The sequence below is a fragment of the Triticum aestivum genome, chromosome 3D (genome assembly GCF_018294505.1).
Source record: "Triticum aestivum cultivar Chinese Spring chromosome 3D, IWGSC CS RefSeq v2.1, whole genome shotgun sequence".
Classification (NCBI taxonomy): domain Eukaryota; kingdom Viridiplantae; phylum Streptophyta; class Magnoliopsida; order Poales; family Poaceae; genus Triticum; species Triticum aestivum.
The window spans coordinates 1,826,407-1,842,253 of NC_057802.1; the positions used below are offsets into that span (position 1 = coordinate 1,826,407).

Below are 15,847 nucleotides of genomic sequence, written 5' to 3' on the forward strand. Positions count from 1 at the left end.
GCAAGATGTATGGTTTTTATGAGGGTATGCTTGTCACCATGGATCTTGGTGATCCTGACATCGAGAAAGACTATATGGACATTTGGGTCCTTGTTGATATGCTTCTAATTCTATTGCTATGAGTGTTTCTGAAACATAGTTATTAACTAATTTATATTGTTTATTTCAAAATAGTTGATAGCTTATTTCCATTGATAGCTTATTTTCATTCTTCAAACAATATGCGGAAGATGGTAGACAGAACCTACTACACCGATGGCTCCGAATTAACTTATTAGGAGAAAAATCATCTAATCGCATTTTGTACTGAACTTGAGAATTACAATATCTATTATCAAACTCCTCCACATTATGGTCAATACGTGCCATTAGTGCACGTGTTGAACCATGGTAACATCCATGGAGATGCCATGGTAAGATTTTTTACTATTACGACATTCGTGCATCTTTTGCATACTTCTAAAACTGAACTACATTGCTAACTACGAAGTTATTACTATGTTTTTCAACAGAAAATCCCGAAGGATTGTGTGCCTCATCTGATGTTTCAGAATGGTCGCCTTGATGTTTTGAACATACAGGCAGGTCATCCTACGAATCTCACCTGTCCATATCGGGTTTCTAAAACCGGTGAACACATGGTAATCGAAGAATGAAAAAAATGTATGGACAATTGTAAGGAGGTTCTTGGAAGCAACATTGTGTGAAAGGCAAGAATTGGAGACAGGATAATCTCCATTCTCCATAATGGAGAGTCAGGGGCTATCTTGTTTTATGCTATTTTATCTAAGATAAGGTAGTAGGTCGTAACTAATACTCATGATCATGTGCTAAGAACAACTAAGTAGGATTGGTTAGATGACTATGATGATGATGTGGTATCGAGTAGAAGTTATATGATCGATGATGATGAGTAGGACTTTTTATTATGATACCAATGATGATTTATTTATTATTATGATCGATGATGCATGATGCTAAGTTGTTATATGAGCATGATGAGTTGTTATATATATCCGTAGGTGAAATGAACATGGATTAGATTCAAGTGGAGGCAACATGTGGTGCACATCGAAAGTACTACTAATCCAAACTAGATCAAGTTTGGATTATTAGTACTTTCGACATGCACCACATGTTGCCTCCACTTGAATCTACTCCACATTTATTTCACCCACTGTTACATATAATAACTAATCATGGTCATAAAATCATATGATGAAAGTACTGTATATAAAACCACAACGAAAATAAGCTGTATTTTCAAAAATATAGGAAAAGTTAGCAGCAACGCTTTTCTAAAGAAACGCTACTGCTACTTACTCTTATTTGTAGCGCTTTCCCAAAGAAAGCGCTACTGCTAACTAGGTATAGTAGTAGAGCCGGCATTCCAGCGCTACTCCTAAAAGTTAGCTGTGGCGCCTTAGTGGTAGCGCTTGTACAAGCGCTACTGTTAGCTACAAAACAAGTGCTACTACTAGGTTTTCCCTAGTAGTGTTGGTTCATTTTCTCCCTTGAGCTCCTCATCAAATTTCAGTAACATGGTAGATTTGAAGGCATGAGCAAGCAACTTGTCAAAGTTTGAGTAGAAATCTTATTTTAGTACAAGGGGATATTTTAGTAGCTTCAGAACAAATTCACAACAAGGAACTTTTGTTGCTTCATAGAAGTTTTAGAATGAATACGAAATAGAAGTAGTTGTCCTGATTCTTGAACGATAAGCAGCCATTCTTGAGAGCTAAATAAACTATGTCATTGGCGTAACATTATTACCTGCAAAGTAACCAGCAGCAACATCACTGTTAATCCTAGTATTACGGAATAATGAATGCATCAAGCTTGTTGAAGTATTTCCACCAACATCTTTGGGATCCAAGTGTACTTCAGATTACCGTTGTATATTTTACTTCTCTAAATAGTTCAACTTCACTTTATTGTTGTATATAGTTTACTTCCCTAATCAGCTCAACAATAATATTATCAGTGGCCCACTGAAAGAGTTATTTGGTTCATTGCCCGCCTGAATATGTAGTGGCCATCGAATTGGCATAGCAGAGGTTGAGTGTTGTACTTGTATTAGCAAAATATAGTTGAATCTTCTGCCATAGCAAAACATAGTGGCCATCAAATTGACATAACAGTGGCCATCGAACTGACATAGCAGAAATACTATTTTTTAATGGAACAAAATACAGTTGTAGGAACATTATATAGTTGTACATGTTCAGGAGTAATTTTCCTCGTATAAGATTGCTCTATCAGGAATAAAATATAGTTGTATTTTCTAATGGAACAAAATACAACTATAGGCATTAAAATTGTACCTGCGCATGGTACTCAAGATGCTTTGTTCTTTTCTTATTGCATCATGTACACTTTAAAAAGAGGTGTTGACTCTAAAATTTTTCAAGCATCAAACCATATAAGAGTAATTGCCCGTGCGAGGTATTGATTTTGTCACTATTTCTTAGAAATACATCACATCAAAGCTTCAGAACCCATTTTCTCTTAGGTCAATAACAAGCAGATCAAACATTAAAACTTGGAGACAGGATTAGCAATTCCGTGGAACATCAACATCTCCTACTGCTACCAACAATAGGTTAGCACTTCTGCTTAATCCGGTAAGTCACCAAGAGCTTAAGGTAGGCAAGAGGGGGACTAACCATAGATCAAGAAAGAGTGTGGATGTATCTAACATTTCTTGTATTTGCTGCTGGCCACCACTGATCGGTATCTCAGTATCTACTTGTCCAATAGCACATAACACTGTTCCAAAGCTCTCAGTTTCAGGCATAAAGCAATGTAGATGCTATGGTTACCCTGGCAGACATGTAAAGAAGATACATAAATAAAATGCCTTTGACTGAATACATTGGCAGTCTGCTAGTAGTTCTGAGCTCTAACCCTCTACACTCTCGATGTCCTGAATCACAAATATCTTTGGTTGAACAGGAAATTTGATGAATAACAATTAGCAATTAAATCTATGACCTGAAGTTTTGAAAACAAATAAAAATTAGCAATGATCACAGGAGATTTCTTTCTGAATCGATGATCGCGGGAGATCATGGAAGAAGGAAAACATGTGTGCATCCTTTCCGTAATATACATGTGCAGAAAAAATTCAGAATGATACAATTGTATCTTATTTACCTTGCAAGAAAATGGAGTTCCCATATTTTGCTGAAAGGAATCTGAAGTAGCCCCCCCCATATTAGTTCAAATAATACCCTGAAACCATTGTCATCTCAGGAATAGCAGTTCAGTATGATTTAGAGCATTCTATATAGAAGGCTTCAAACATGGAATTGGGCTAGAAAAGGCACACTAACCAGTATGTGGAATCATTTGATCCTCTTTGCTTCTCATATGTCTTTACCTGCATAATAACCGAACATTTAGAAAAGGCGAGCTGATAATGTGTGTAGACAACACAAAATATTACCTCTTCACAAATATAGCACGGCGAAAGACTGTGCGAAGCAAGCCAACAAACTGTTGTACTTTGGACCAAGCATGCCATGCATTTCTAGTCCTTTTATAGACTGTCAGTTGAGCATTCTTTCAGAAGTATTCATGAACTCTTCACAGAGCTGCACATCTCTCCTCCATGCATGAAACAGATTTACTTCTCTAACTACATACATACGCACCCAATACCAACTGTAACACAGATTTGCAAAAACATACCTACCAATCATTGTTTTAAATAGCCCGCTATAGCACACTATAGCGTTTACAAAAGGTCTTGCGCTAAGAGATTTTGGTCCAAACAAATGAACAAACATTTTAAATAGCGCGCTATAGCTCCGCTATAGCACGCTATAGCATTTGGAAGAGGTCCGCCGCTAAGATGCTTAGTGCGCTATTTAAAACTATGCTACCAATGCATGATGGGCACCACCACCTGCCTCTGCCCCTGCATGATCGGCGTCGATTCCACTCACGGCAGCGGCGCCTTCTCATCAACTGACGAATCCGGTGGCAACAGTGCGGAAGAATTGCGAGACATCTATTCAGACCAAATGAATGTGCAACTTCGATACGGATATGGTACTATCAGCACTACTGGCGCCCTATACGCAGAAGGCCATTGAAGATACTTATGCAGAGGGGGCAGTGCTGGATTAAATGCAACATGCCCTGCAAGTTAATTCACTGTAGTAATATGTACAGTCAGTGGTCCGTACTGCAGTGATGTCAATGCAAGGTCAACAAAGGAGAATTTATGCAATCTGGAGCTAGGATCTGCGTTGATGTATCTGCACATCACAAGCATGGAACAGAAAAGAACTTTTTTCGCTAATCAGAAGTAAATTTCTTCAATGAAAATAAATCGTTGCAAGTAGAAACGGACCTCTACAAACGAGCGAGACGCAGAGTGACTTGCAGATCCTCGGAAGGGAGATGCCGAGGGTGCAGTTGATGGGGAGGCCGAAGGCCACTTTGCCTGTCAGGATGAGGCACACACTGTCGGCGCCGATGGCCGGGGTGGCCCTGCAGCACTGCAGCGTTGGCGAGGCCCCTCCGTTGGTGAGGACCGTGCCAGAGGCCATCCACACGTGTTCCAGCGATTGGTTTTTCAGCAGCCAGAGGTCGCTCCTGAATCAGACGACGTCCATGCTGTGCATGCCGCCACCCCACCGTAGGCCAGACTTGCTGTGCCTCCGGAAGGCCGCTAAAGGCGTCGTCGCCCGCCCCGGGGGCCTCTTCGGCGACGTGGGAAGGTAGTGCCGTGGCCGCCACCACAAATCACGAGGCGGGTGCCGAGTGTATTTTCGGGAGGATGAGGATCCATCTCTCCCGCAACCGCCGCAAGGGTAGTCGCCGCTGAGAGGCAACGACCAGAGGTTCCGTAAATCATTTTCGTTTAGCTCACGATCTAGGAGAGAGAGCTTGGTGGGGGAGGTGCACCAGGAGGGGAAGAGCGGGCGGCGACTGCCGTGAGAACTGGCCGTCGCGTAGTGGATCCATGGAACGGAGTGCTGGGTCAAAGGAGGCGGCGGCGGGGTTGGCGGTGCGGCAGGGTTCGGGAGGTCGGGATCGGGAAGGAGGCAGGTGGGGTGGGATCCGGCTTGCCTGCTCCCTCTCCATGCTCCCAATCCATGCTCCCACTTCATCCTACGGTTGTCTTTTTCCCTTTTTCTTTCTTATCTAATCATCTCCCCCCTCCTCTGATTTTAAGGGAGTGGGGCCGGGCCTTATTTTGTTCCAATTAAATACATACACGGGAGTATGGATGGGCACACGCGCGGGGAGCAGGCAAGTCTCGTCCGGTGGGGTGGGATGGATCGGCGAACGTTTCCGCAATGGGATGTAATGTGGGTGGATGACAAAAAAAAACCGACGAATGTGAAAAAAAAACCTTGACGTTGTTCTACCAACTGCTCCATTGGGAGTAGAGAAAATATTCAACACAATTTCCTGAACATTTTTCATAGCATGTGGAGAACATTTGGAATTCGGAACATTTTTTGACAAATGTGGTTTTTTAAAATCATGAATAGTTTTAAAAAATGCGAATAGAATTTCAAAATTCTAAATAAATTTTAAAAACACAAAAGGAATTTAATTTGTGCCACAAATAGAAAACAGGAACATTTTTTAACTTTTGAACAATTGTAGAAATGCGCGAACATTTTAAAACTTCACGAATTCTTGTTGTGTTATAGTGGGCCGGCCCAAATTCTTGTTTCTGAGAGTAGCAGGCTATCCCGGTCGGGGTTGTAGTATTCTTACTGTGCCAAACTGGTCTAGAGTCCAAAATAGGTTGGGATTACAACTTCAGAGTGCCAATTTCCGGGATTCAAAATTTAGGGTTTGATTTAGCTTTCGTCTACAACTTCAAGGTTTGTTTTGAACTTTTTCCTCTTCAAACGCATGCTACCTCGCTCACTGTTTGTTTACGATGTGCTATATCTGCCACCACTAAAGGCATTGCTAGCTAGAGAAAGGACTCGGATTCCTGCCGAGCTGTCCCTGCTAATGCTGTCCGTCTCTTCTCCCAAGGACGCAGCCTCCCATCGGACGGCTTAGATCCACTCTGGCGTGGTAATAAAGCAATCTCAAACAAATAGATTATGTCGACACGAATATGGAGCTCTGACTCTCCTCTCCCATGCATGCCGCGATCCTCTCACAGCAGCGCAGCACAGCTTCTATTGCCTCGCCTCGGACGCCCAACGCACTCTGTCATCGATGTGCGTAAGCTTCTTTTCGTATTGAGTTTTGTAGAATTCCTCAACAGGAACACAATCGCCGAATGACGACGAGTTCTTCCACACGACGGGCCGGCGCTTATTGGGCCAGTACGGGCCGTAGCTGACAGGCTACCATCCATCATCGGGCTTCACTTTCGCTTGTACGGGCAACTCGATCGAGAGGGAGGAGGGGCCGGTTACGTCGTTACATTAGTACCGCATCGCGTCGGCAGACGACGCCGAAGCGGTTTATATGCTCGTTTTCCGGCACCGAGGACAACCACCCGGCGAGGGTGGTGAGCAATCTCTCATATTAAACCGCATATTGGTTGATGTGGCGATTTTCATATTATATCTGTCAAGCTGACGTCCCTTGGCATGTTCACTCCGACATGGAGTGATTGGCTTTTTTATGTCTCCTATTTTCCCTCATTTTATGTATAAGGAGCAGCTAGCGCCTACTTTTTGCTTTACACAGAACAGACGTAGACGTTCATACATACACACATGCACTTACCGTTATCAAGCCAAGCATGTATACCCTACTCCTATGAGCACCTCAAACACAGTATAGACGTACACGCTCATACAAGTGCACATGCATTTACCCATATGAACGCACGCACACTCTACACTTTTTTTTAAAACAAAGACGCTAGAAGCGTCCGGCTTTAAATTAATAAAGCCCACTTATGAACATCTCTGAGAGATTGAGCTAGGAAAATGTGAGCATCAATGTTAAGTCTAGTCTAGGACTTGTGAGCTAGAGATATCACTGTCTTTCTAACTATCCGGTTACAGGTTGGTTCACAGCCGACATAGTTTTTGTGGATATTTTCCAGTTCGTCCAAAACACGGTGAAGCAATTGTCTTTTTCTTTTGACACTAGTATATTTGTGTAACTGCTCTCGCCTTATGTGGTATGTGTGATACAAAATTACAATCATAACTACATACTTCTGAATATAGCTATAATGACATCATTTTTATATGAAACTTCCTTTTGTGAATATCAAGTTTACAAGATATAAAACTGCACATTAATAGTGATGTAATTGTTGATCAAACATGCATGTGCCTTAAAACCGAATCCGAGGCCATACTTTTTACTTGGATATCGCATTGGCTTCGCTGTTGAGATGCTCACTTTTAAATTTGCAAAAAAAAGAGGTGATCATTTTTAAATAAAAATATTTTGGGGGTCAACATTTTGTACGAATGTGCCTTGGACTTGTAATCCGTTGTTGATAGCTGTGCGAACACCATTTCCTTTGAACCACACAAAAAGGGAGCTAGGTTAAATGCAAGGATGACATGGCACCTAGCAAGCTACCGGTTGTCATTCCATGGACATGCTCACTATGACTAAAAAATAATTGAATTTCTGCGTTTTTTAATGTTCTCCTCCCGCATATTTCGAGGGTATTCCCCTCGAGCTGAGCAATTTTAATAAACAAGTTCCTTCAATCCAGAAAGGATTGATCCACGTTTTTTTGCGAATCAAGAGCTTTATAACTCAATTAGGGGGGATTACACGAGAGTTGAATACAACTAGCTAAGAAAGGAGGCATATAATTTATCCACAAACATCTCCTCCTCTCTTGTGTGGCTTTCTTTGCACACGGATGGGCCGCTTCATTGGCTTCCCTATGTACAAGCACCAGACCACAGCACATAAATCCTCCCAAAAGCTCTTTGATTTCATGGCAAACAGCTGCATCCGCTGCTCTCTCTGAAAGTTCAGACTTGCACATCCTAACCACCTGCCGAGCATCACTTTCAATGCATATCCGTGAGTAACCCATGTCTCTGGCTAGTTGAATCCCGTCCCGGATAGCGTACAACTCCATAGTTTGGGCACTTGATGCAAAACGATACCACAAGGCCTGCGCTCTAATTAGGTTGCCCTCTGAGTCTCGGACCACCAGCCCTGTACTTCCACACCCTGCCTGCACAAGAAAAGCCGCATCCACATTGATTTTCAGAGTCCCTTGTTCCGGTGCTTGCCAGCGATCTTCCTCCCTGGTCACCATAGGTCGGATAGTTCCCCCTACTGTTGTAAGGTCAACAACATTATCAAGAGCCCATCGAACAGGAGTTTGAACTGACTGTCCCTTCTTACCATGAGTACGAGCATTCCTTTCAGACCATGCCGCCCAGCAGCCACATAGTACTATGCATACAAATTGGCCTGATCCCAATTTTCCTTCAATCAAATCTGAAGCCCACGAATGCGGATGTAACACTGGGATTTTAATCTGCATCATGGTCTTCATCTCCTTCCAGAAGACTCTCGCCCAAGTGCATTCGAACAGGGCATGTGTTATAGTTTCCTCCTTGCCACATAGGTCGCAGAATGGGGCCTTTTCTATATGTCTGGTAAGCAGGACATAATTACAGGGGACAAAACCCCTTATAACTCTCCACCAAAAATTCCTGACTCTTGGTGGTACCGATATCTTCCATAGTTTGTTCCATAAGGCATTTCCTGCCGCTCCTGACGAAGACGATTCATAGGAATGTCTCATGTTTGTGCTCAGAATTTTATACGCCGACCGAACTGAAAAGTTACCATTCCTCTTCACCTCCAAGGCCCAACAATCTTCACCCCAATTCCCTATGGGTGTTTTAGCAATGGCATGCATATCAGGTGCAACAAAGTTTGCTTCCAAGGCAGCAAGATCCCAACTATTATTCACAATTATTCACATGATCAGTAAGCTCCTCCACCTTGGTGCATGCAGCCCCTGGTAACCGAATAATTGGACGATAGCCATGATTGGAGGGAATCCAAGGGTCCTCCCAGATGTTAATACTCGCACCATCCCCAACACGTTTAATCAGCCCTAGATTCACGCATTCTCTCCCATGTAGTATTGCCCTCCAAGTATGAGAGGAGTTCCTCTTTTTTGTAGCTGCCAAGAAATCTGAATCATGATAGTATCGGCCTTTAAGCACCTTTGCACAAAGTGATTCAGGGTTGGTCAGAAGCCTCCATCCTTGTTTAGCCAGCATGGCTTGATTAAAGAGGCCAAAATCTCTGAAGCCCATTCCCCCCTCACATTTTGGGATAGCTATGTCCTGCCACTTTTTCCAATGCATTTTCTTTTTCTTTTCATCACCTCCCCACCAGAAGCTTGCAAAAATACCTGTGATCTTTTTGCAGGTCTTTTTGGAAAGTCTAAAACATCCCATTGAATATGTAGGGATTGCTTGGCATATGGACTTGATTAGAACTTCTCGTGCTGCACTACTCATCAGTTCTACTGACTCCATCTACACACTTGCTTGTGCTTTGGATCCTCCTCTGTTCAATTCTGTCTGCATCCAGGATGTTGCATGTAACATGTTTGCTGAAATGTAAATGTTTTTTCTCCTTGATTTTCTATTCTTGACGGAAACAGCAATAGGAAATTACAGCCTAGCTTGGCGGCATGCAAAGACTAAGAATCGGCTGCTCTCTACCATACCATCCATACTAGGCCTAGAGGGCGCTGCCAGTCTGCCCTGTAGCTGTGGTGCCGGATGGATGGAGCGATTGCTTGCGGCACAGTCCAATAGCCTAATGCTTGCGTGGAGGTATGTCGTCCAATACAATGTTTAGATTTTAAGTACTAGTGCTTAAATCTGATTTTCCTCTTTTTGTGGGTGCAAAAATAGTATTATATTATATCCCTGTTGATATGTACGCATACAGATGAATCACATATTTATATGTTTAGTTTTTCCTCTTTTTGTGTATGATCAAACACTGTGGAACATCCATCTTTGCAGATCCAGCCAGCCATGTCAACATACCCATAGGATGTCTTTGAATTTTATCTGTGCCAGCAGACCATACAGACTTAAATTTGTAGGTGCAGTGATACATCTGCTCTCATGTCATGCAAAACAGCAACCTTCTCCTCCTTTATGTTGTGATTTGAAAAATTACCATTTGTTTGAGGAACCCCCTGGAATACCTGAAGTGGGGTTAAAGGGAGAAATTAGTCATCTAACCAGTTCTGAATATTTCGCAGGCGAATGGTTTAGAATTCATGGATTTTTACTACCTCCAATTTTGCTACAGTGTAGTAATATAAGTTAAAAAGAGCTACTGTCTGTTCTCAGAGGTTAGCATACCAAGATTAAGTGGTGGATGACCGCATGCTTATTTCCTCTTGCTTGCTATATATGCCATGATTCATGGCCTCCATACGTTCAAATTAGGATTCAGGGGCATCTGTTAGAGGAGCATGTACTCCGTCTTTGTGATTCCTCGAACAATGCTCATTTAGTCATTTTATAGATTTATTTAGATATCGATTTTAAGCCTTATGCTCCTTCCATTTTTGGATCTGCCAATTTTCATTCTACTGTGGGTAGCGCTACTCACATGGAACTCATCACTCATTTGCACATAGGTTAAAGATGGAGATAAAGACAAAGGCTTTTGTGACCAAGGGGTGGAATTCTTTTCAGCTTACAGAAACTTTTTACCAACATCGCTTCTTGCTGACGCACCAATCTTTTAAAACGAACTGATAGCTACATGATTTTACTTTGTTTTCCCTTTCTCCATCCTATGTGTACAGTGTAGTGTATGCTTTTTGACAATTTATTTATTCACCTTTACGCTTCCTTTCTCTAATAGCCAGTTAATGACTGCGTGATCTGGTTCTGCTTTAGCACCCACAAACTGTACTTTCAGTTAGATGCCCATTGAATAATGATTGCTTAATAATCTTCCTATACTTTTCCTTTCAAATTTGTGCTTCACAGATAGTAGTCAAAAAAGACTACCATTTACTCAGACCATGCTTTCAATTCCACGCCTATTGACTAACGGTTGCTTCTTCAGGCATGGAAATCCCTGTGCTGGCGGTGCTTGCAAATATTTTCAGCCATTTAATATGTGATGTAAGGTGCAGGGGAGTATGCATGTCCCCATTGGCATGGGTCCCCGCTTTTCAACTTTTTCTGTTTAAAATTCAGAAATGTCGAGCTCAGTAATGTTCAGTGGTGAAGAAAGTCTTACGATGTACAATTTTTTAGTGTAAATATCTGTTGGAAAAAATAGTTAGTAAAGAAGGAATACATCATCCTTTTCGTTATAACAATGTTTATGACATTTTGTTGCAGAGAACAAAGGGGTTGTAAGATATATGGCATAACATGATAAATCACAATGAAATCTTGGCTAAAGAGGTGAGACTCACATGTACTCCTTCCGTCCGAGAAAAGTTGTCTCCAGCATAGTGTACTGCAAATTTTGCAAAAACATCCCCGCAGCTTCAAATCTGTTACAAAAAGGTCGCCGTGTGCCTTCTTCCTCCGCCCATCCCCCGCGCACGTCGCCAGGGCCCGTCGTCGACCAGGAGCCGCGCCGCCCAATTGCTTGCTCCGGCGCCGTCTAGGGCTTAATCCTCCTCCGCCCAGGCCGCCCAATTGCTTGCTCCTCCGCCACCCAGGACCTGCGCCGCCGCCACCGCCAGTGCCCGTCGTTGCCCAGGAGCCCCACCGCCCAATTGCTTGCTCCGGCGCCGCCCAGGCCGCCCAATTGCTTGCTCCTCCGCCACCCAGGACCTGCTCCGCCGCCACCGCCAGGCCTGCGCCGCCGATATCCCCTCAAGATCGTCCTGGACCTCAAGCTCTCCCGCGGGCCTGGAACTCAAGTACTCGCGCAGGCCTGGACCTCAAGCTCGATCTCCCTCTGCTGCTCCTCTACAACTTGCTGCTCCTCCCCTGCTCGTGCTGCCGTTCGGAGCTCCCCTGCTCGTGTGCTGCCACCGGAGGTCCCCTTCTCGTGCTGCTGCCTGTGAGAACAAGTACAGGGCTCCTTGCTTGTTCATCTCCAGTACCTTTCTCACAGTATCTCCTCTGCAAGCACCGCGACAAGAAGTACAGGGCTGCTGGTGAAAAAATGTGCAAAGTAAAATTGATGAATTCAGTTAACTCTTAATTTGGAAAAAACATCAGTTTATGTGCTGAGTAATTGAAGTGTTCAGTGATCAAAATTATTGGCTAAGCAGAAGTTAACGTTGAGTAGTTTGATGTTGATCCTCCTCCTACATTACATGTTCATGTGAGTAGTTGGATGTTGGGAAAAAATCAGTTAACTGTTAATTTGGAAAATTTCAGTTTAATGTGAGTAGTTTCATGTTGATCCTCCTCCTACATTACATGTTCATGTCAGTCCATGAACATGCAAATTATTGGCCAGCAGAATTTGCAAAAAAGAGGCAGTTAACTGAATTTTTGGCCAGCGGAATCTGCAAAATTCAGTTAACTCATTAGCGAAAGCTTAAGATACCGCCTGAAGAGTTTGGCCATGACAATCTGCAAAATTCAGTTAACTCTTTAGCTAATGCTAATTCAGTTAATTTTTTGCCATGACAACCTGAAGCAATACACAAGGCTTAAGATACCCGAAGAAACCAATGACATTCTTATGTACTTTAGCTACCATTGTGTTTAGTTATAGCTCTTCTATTTTACTCTTTTCTTACCTGAGCAATGGCATATGGCATTGCAGAGCACTCCTGAATTCAGTAGAAAATTGTTCTCTCGATTGAAACAGTTGGCTCAAATGACCATTCTAAGAGTATTAGCATCTCCCCTGCATCATAAGGCACCAAAACTTCAGTTGCTGGTAGATTAGGATTAAGGAGCCAAAGATAAAGATAAGTACAGTAATTACATATTGGTGCCAATCTTTCAAAAGATGGAGCCAAAGATAAAGATAAGTACATTCAGTTGCTGGTACATTATGATTAAGGCAACAATCTTCAAGGCTGTCATATTTGGCCAAGACAATCTGACAAGGTTGTAATCTGACGAGGTTGTAATCCTGTCATATTTAGCTAGATTCTTCTTTAAACAGGATTGTGAAATCGGCCACAAATTTGATTAGTTTGATTGACAATCTGATTAGTTTCTGGAGTTTGATAAGCCACAAATTTTCAAACATTTACATTCAGTAAATATCTTGCAGAAATCTGAAACATAGTGTACTTGCATTCTTCTTACATTTCAGTTTAAATTCATTAAACCATATGCTTCTTGTTACATTCAGTAAATATCATGCAAAAATAATTTACTTCATACTCAGTTTAAATTTCAGTTTCAAGCATAGTTAGATTTACATTGAAAATACAAGCTTCTGAAATTTGTTACAGAAATTTTCCTACGAAAAAGATAACTGAATTTTGTGTACTGGAAGTTTACAGTGCCTAGTGTAGGAAAGTTTCTGAATTTAGCTACTCATACCTCTATCTACACATACATGAGCGGCTAATCTGCTAACTACACGCACCTCGTTCGAAATCGTTTTGCAGGGCATCCTGTTTGTTCGAGCTGGCCTTCTTGCTGGTGCACACGGTTCGAGCGGCCTCGTCGCGCCGTCGCGGCCTCGCCCCACGCCACGGGGAGGCGGGGGCGGGAAGGCCGCGTCGCCGGCCGCCAGGCCGAGGGCTGGCCATGTTTCTTCCATCAACGCTAGGAGGGAGGGGGTGGGCGCGAGCAAGAGACTCGGCGGGAGGAAGGAGAAGCAATTTTTGGATTGAAAGAGGGGAGATTCGTCACCCTTCTCTTCCCTGCTCCTGTTGAGAGTCTCCTCGTGCACTCCGTCACCGCCCCTCTCCCTCTCTCTCTCCGGCGGCTCTGCCGTCCGGCGCGAGGATGGGTTAGGTGGTCGGTCTCCCTCTGTTCATAGTAGTCTTAGGTTTAGGTGTAGGTTGTGTCTTGTCTCCGTGGCGTCTGGCGTTATGCCGTACTTGAGCTCCCCATCAACACATCCAGGCAGTGTTTGGTGGTCACCAGTAGCCTCCCAGGCCGGCCATCCATGGTGGATGGAGGCAGATGGGAGTGGATCTGATGCGAGCTCTCTTTCCCCAATAAGCCTGAGGTCTTCCCTGATCTGGAGGATGGCCCTCTGCTGCTGCTTGCTCTTTCAAGTCACTTTGCTGGTGGATGAGGAGCAGGGGCGTTGCAGATACTTGAAGCCGGCAGATCGAGTTCGTGCACATCAGCAGTTGATTCCATGGTGGAGCTACGGCGCCCTCGATTGGCTGCCGGTCTCCGCTGGTTCGCTGCTTCTTCTGGCCGAAAGGCGGCCGACTCCATTCCTCCCGGCGTGCGTGCCTTATGGGAGGCAGATCCAGCTGTTGTTCAGAGGCTATGGTGTGCAGGTGTTGCGGCCATGGCGATTTCTTCACACCAAGTGGTTCGTCCCCGGCGGCGATGAGGTTCAATCCGGCCGGTGGCTGCTAGGGACCCGATCGCATTTCTTGCTTTCAGTTTGGGGTCCTCCATGTAAAAGTCAGGGGCTTGTTTGTTATGTATTTTACTTTGGAGTCCTTGTAGGAGCTTTGTACTTCCACCGCTTTGTGTTAAATGAAAGCTCGGGGTCGTTCTAGACCCCTCTTCACTTAAAAAAAGTGGTGTTTAGACGTGTTGCATCTTAACTTTTTTTTTGAGGGATTTCTCAGAGATGGTCACAATATATACACGAGATGTCTTGCGTGACAAGGAAACTAATCCTATCATATTTCTAGGATTCAACTATACAAGGCTAGAGATTGTAGGAATAGCAAGTACAAATATGTCACGTTCAACACCCCGCGCAGTCGAAGCGTCGGCGTCGGCGATGCAAAGATTAGAATGGAACTTGTTGAGGATATGATTATTGGATATGACCCGCCCAGGAGGGGCCGGATTATCCCAGTGGCGGTTCATCTAAATGAAGCCCAAGAGTATATTGAAGATGGCGGTTCACAAGGCAGGCTCGTTAAAGGGCCCAAACCAAAGGGCGGCTTAAGGCCCATAAATATAAACCACCATGTATATGTAGACTTGTATTATAAGGCATGTAAGATTAGTCACCGGGCCGGACACGTTTGTATGAGCCGGCCGGGACTCTGTAGGCCGCAGGGCGTCAACCCTTGTATATAAGGGGACGACCCGGTGGCGGCTTAGGGCAAGAGAGAACAAATCGAAAGCCAGGCAAAGCGTGTTTGCTCCCTGGTAATCGAACCCTAGCAATACCTCCTCAAACTGGATTAAGCTTTACCCTCACCGCAAGGGGCCGAACCAGTATAAACTCCTCGCGTCCTTTGTCCCGTTTAACCTCTTGAAGCTAACCTCGTCGCAATGGCTCCACAACTAAGTCCTTTCATGAGGACATCTGCCGTGACACTTCCACGACAGTTGGCGCCCACCATGGGGCCTGCGCACGGTGGTTTTGAGTTCTTGGGCCGGATGACCAAGAGTCGTCGCGGCAAGCTCTACATCGACGATGCAGGCTGGGGCCCCGAGGCCGGCTCAATTAAGTACGGGTACCGGGTCCCCTTCGGCGGAATCCACGTCTTCATCAGCAAAATCGGTGAGCCGGGCCCTGAGCCGGACATCTGCACCGACCTCATCAAGACGGCTCAGCGTGCACGAGCCGCCCAGGTCCAACCCGCCATGAAGTGTGCCTTTGTTGGGTGCATCCATGGGGCCGAATTAGAAGCTCCTTGTCAGGCGGTGAGACGGCCATCCATTCTGATGGTGAATCGTCCACAGGCGAAACTGACTCAATGTATCAACTGCAAGACGGACGGCTTGGGGGCTGGTCCGATGGCGATAGTATTCCGGACCCCCATGAGTCGCCGAACAGGGTGGCA

General features: G+C 44.3%; 2 long non-coding RNA genes across 2 annotated transcripts; both read right to left on the minus strand.

The window, feature by feature from the left end:
• Window positions 1-1,570: 1,570 nt before the first annotated feature.
• Window positions 1,571-5,079, minus strand: LOC123073568 (uncharacterized). The gene is made up of 4 exons (XR_006435689.1): window positions 3,336-5,079; window positions 3,157-3,234; window positions 2,667-2,823; window positions 1,571-1,773 (listed from the first exon to the last, which is right to left on the minus strand). It is a non-coding gene; the product is annotated as an uncharacterized lncRNA (long non-coding RNA).
• Window positions 5,080-11,342: 6,263 nt separating this feature from the next.
• On the minus strand, window positions 11,343-14,664 carry LOC123073569 (uncharacterized). The gene is made up of 3 exons (XR_006435691.1): window positions 13,498-14,664; window positions 12,692-12,801; window positions 11,343-12,062 (listed from the first exon to the last, which is right to left on the minus strand). It is a non-coding gene; the product is annotated as an uncharacterized lncRNA (long non-coding RNA).
• Window positions 14,665-15,847: the final 1,183 nt, after the last annotated feature.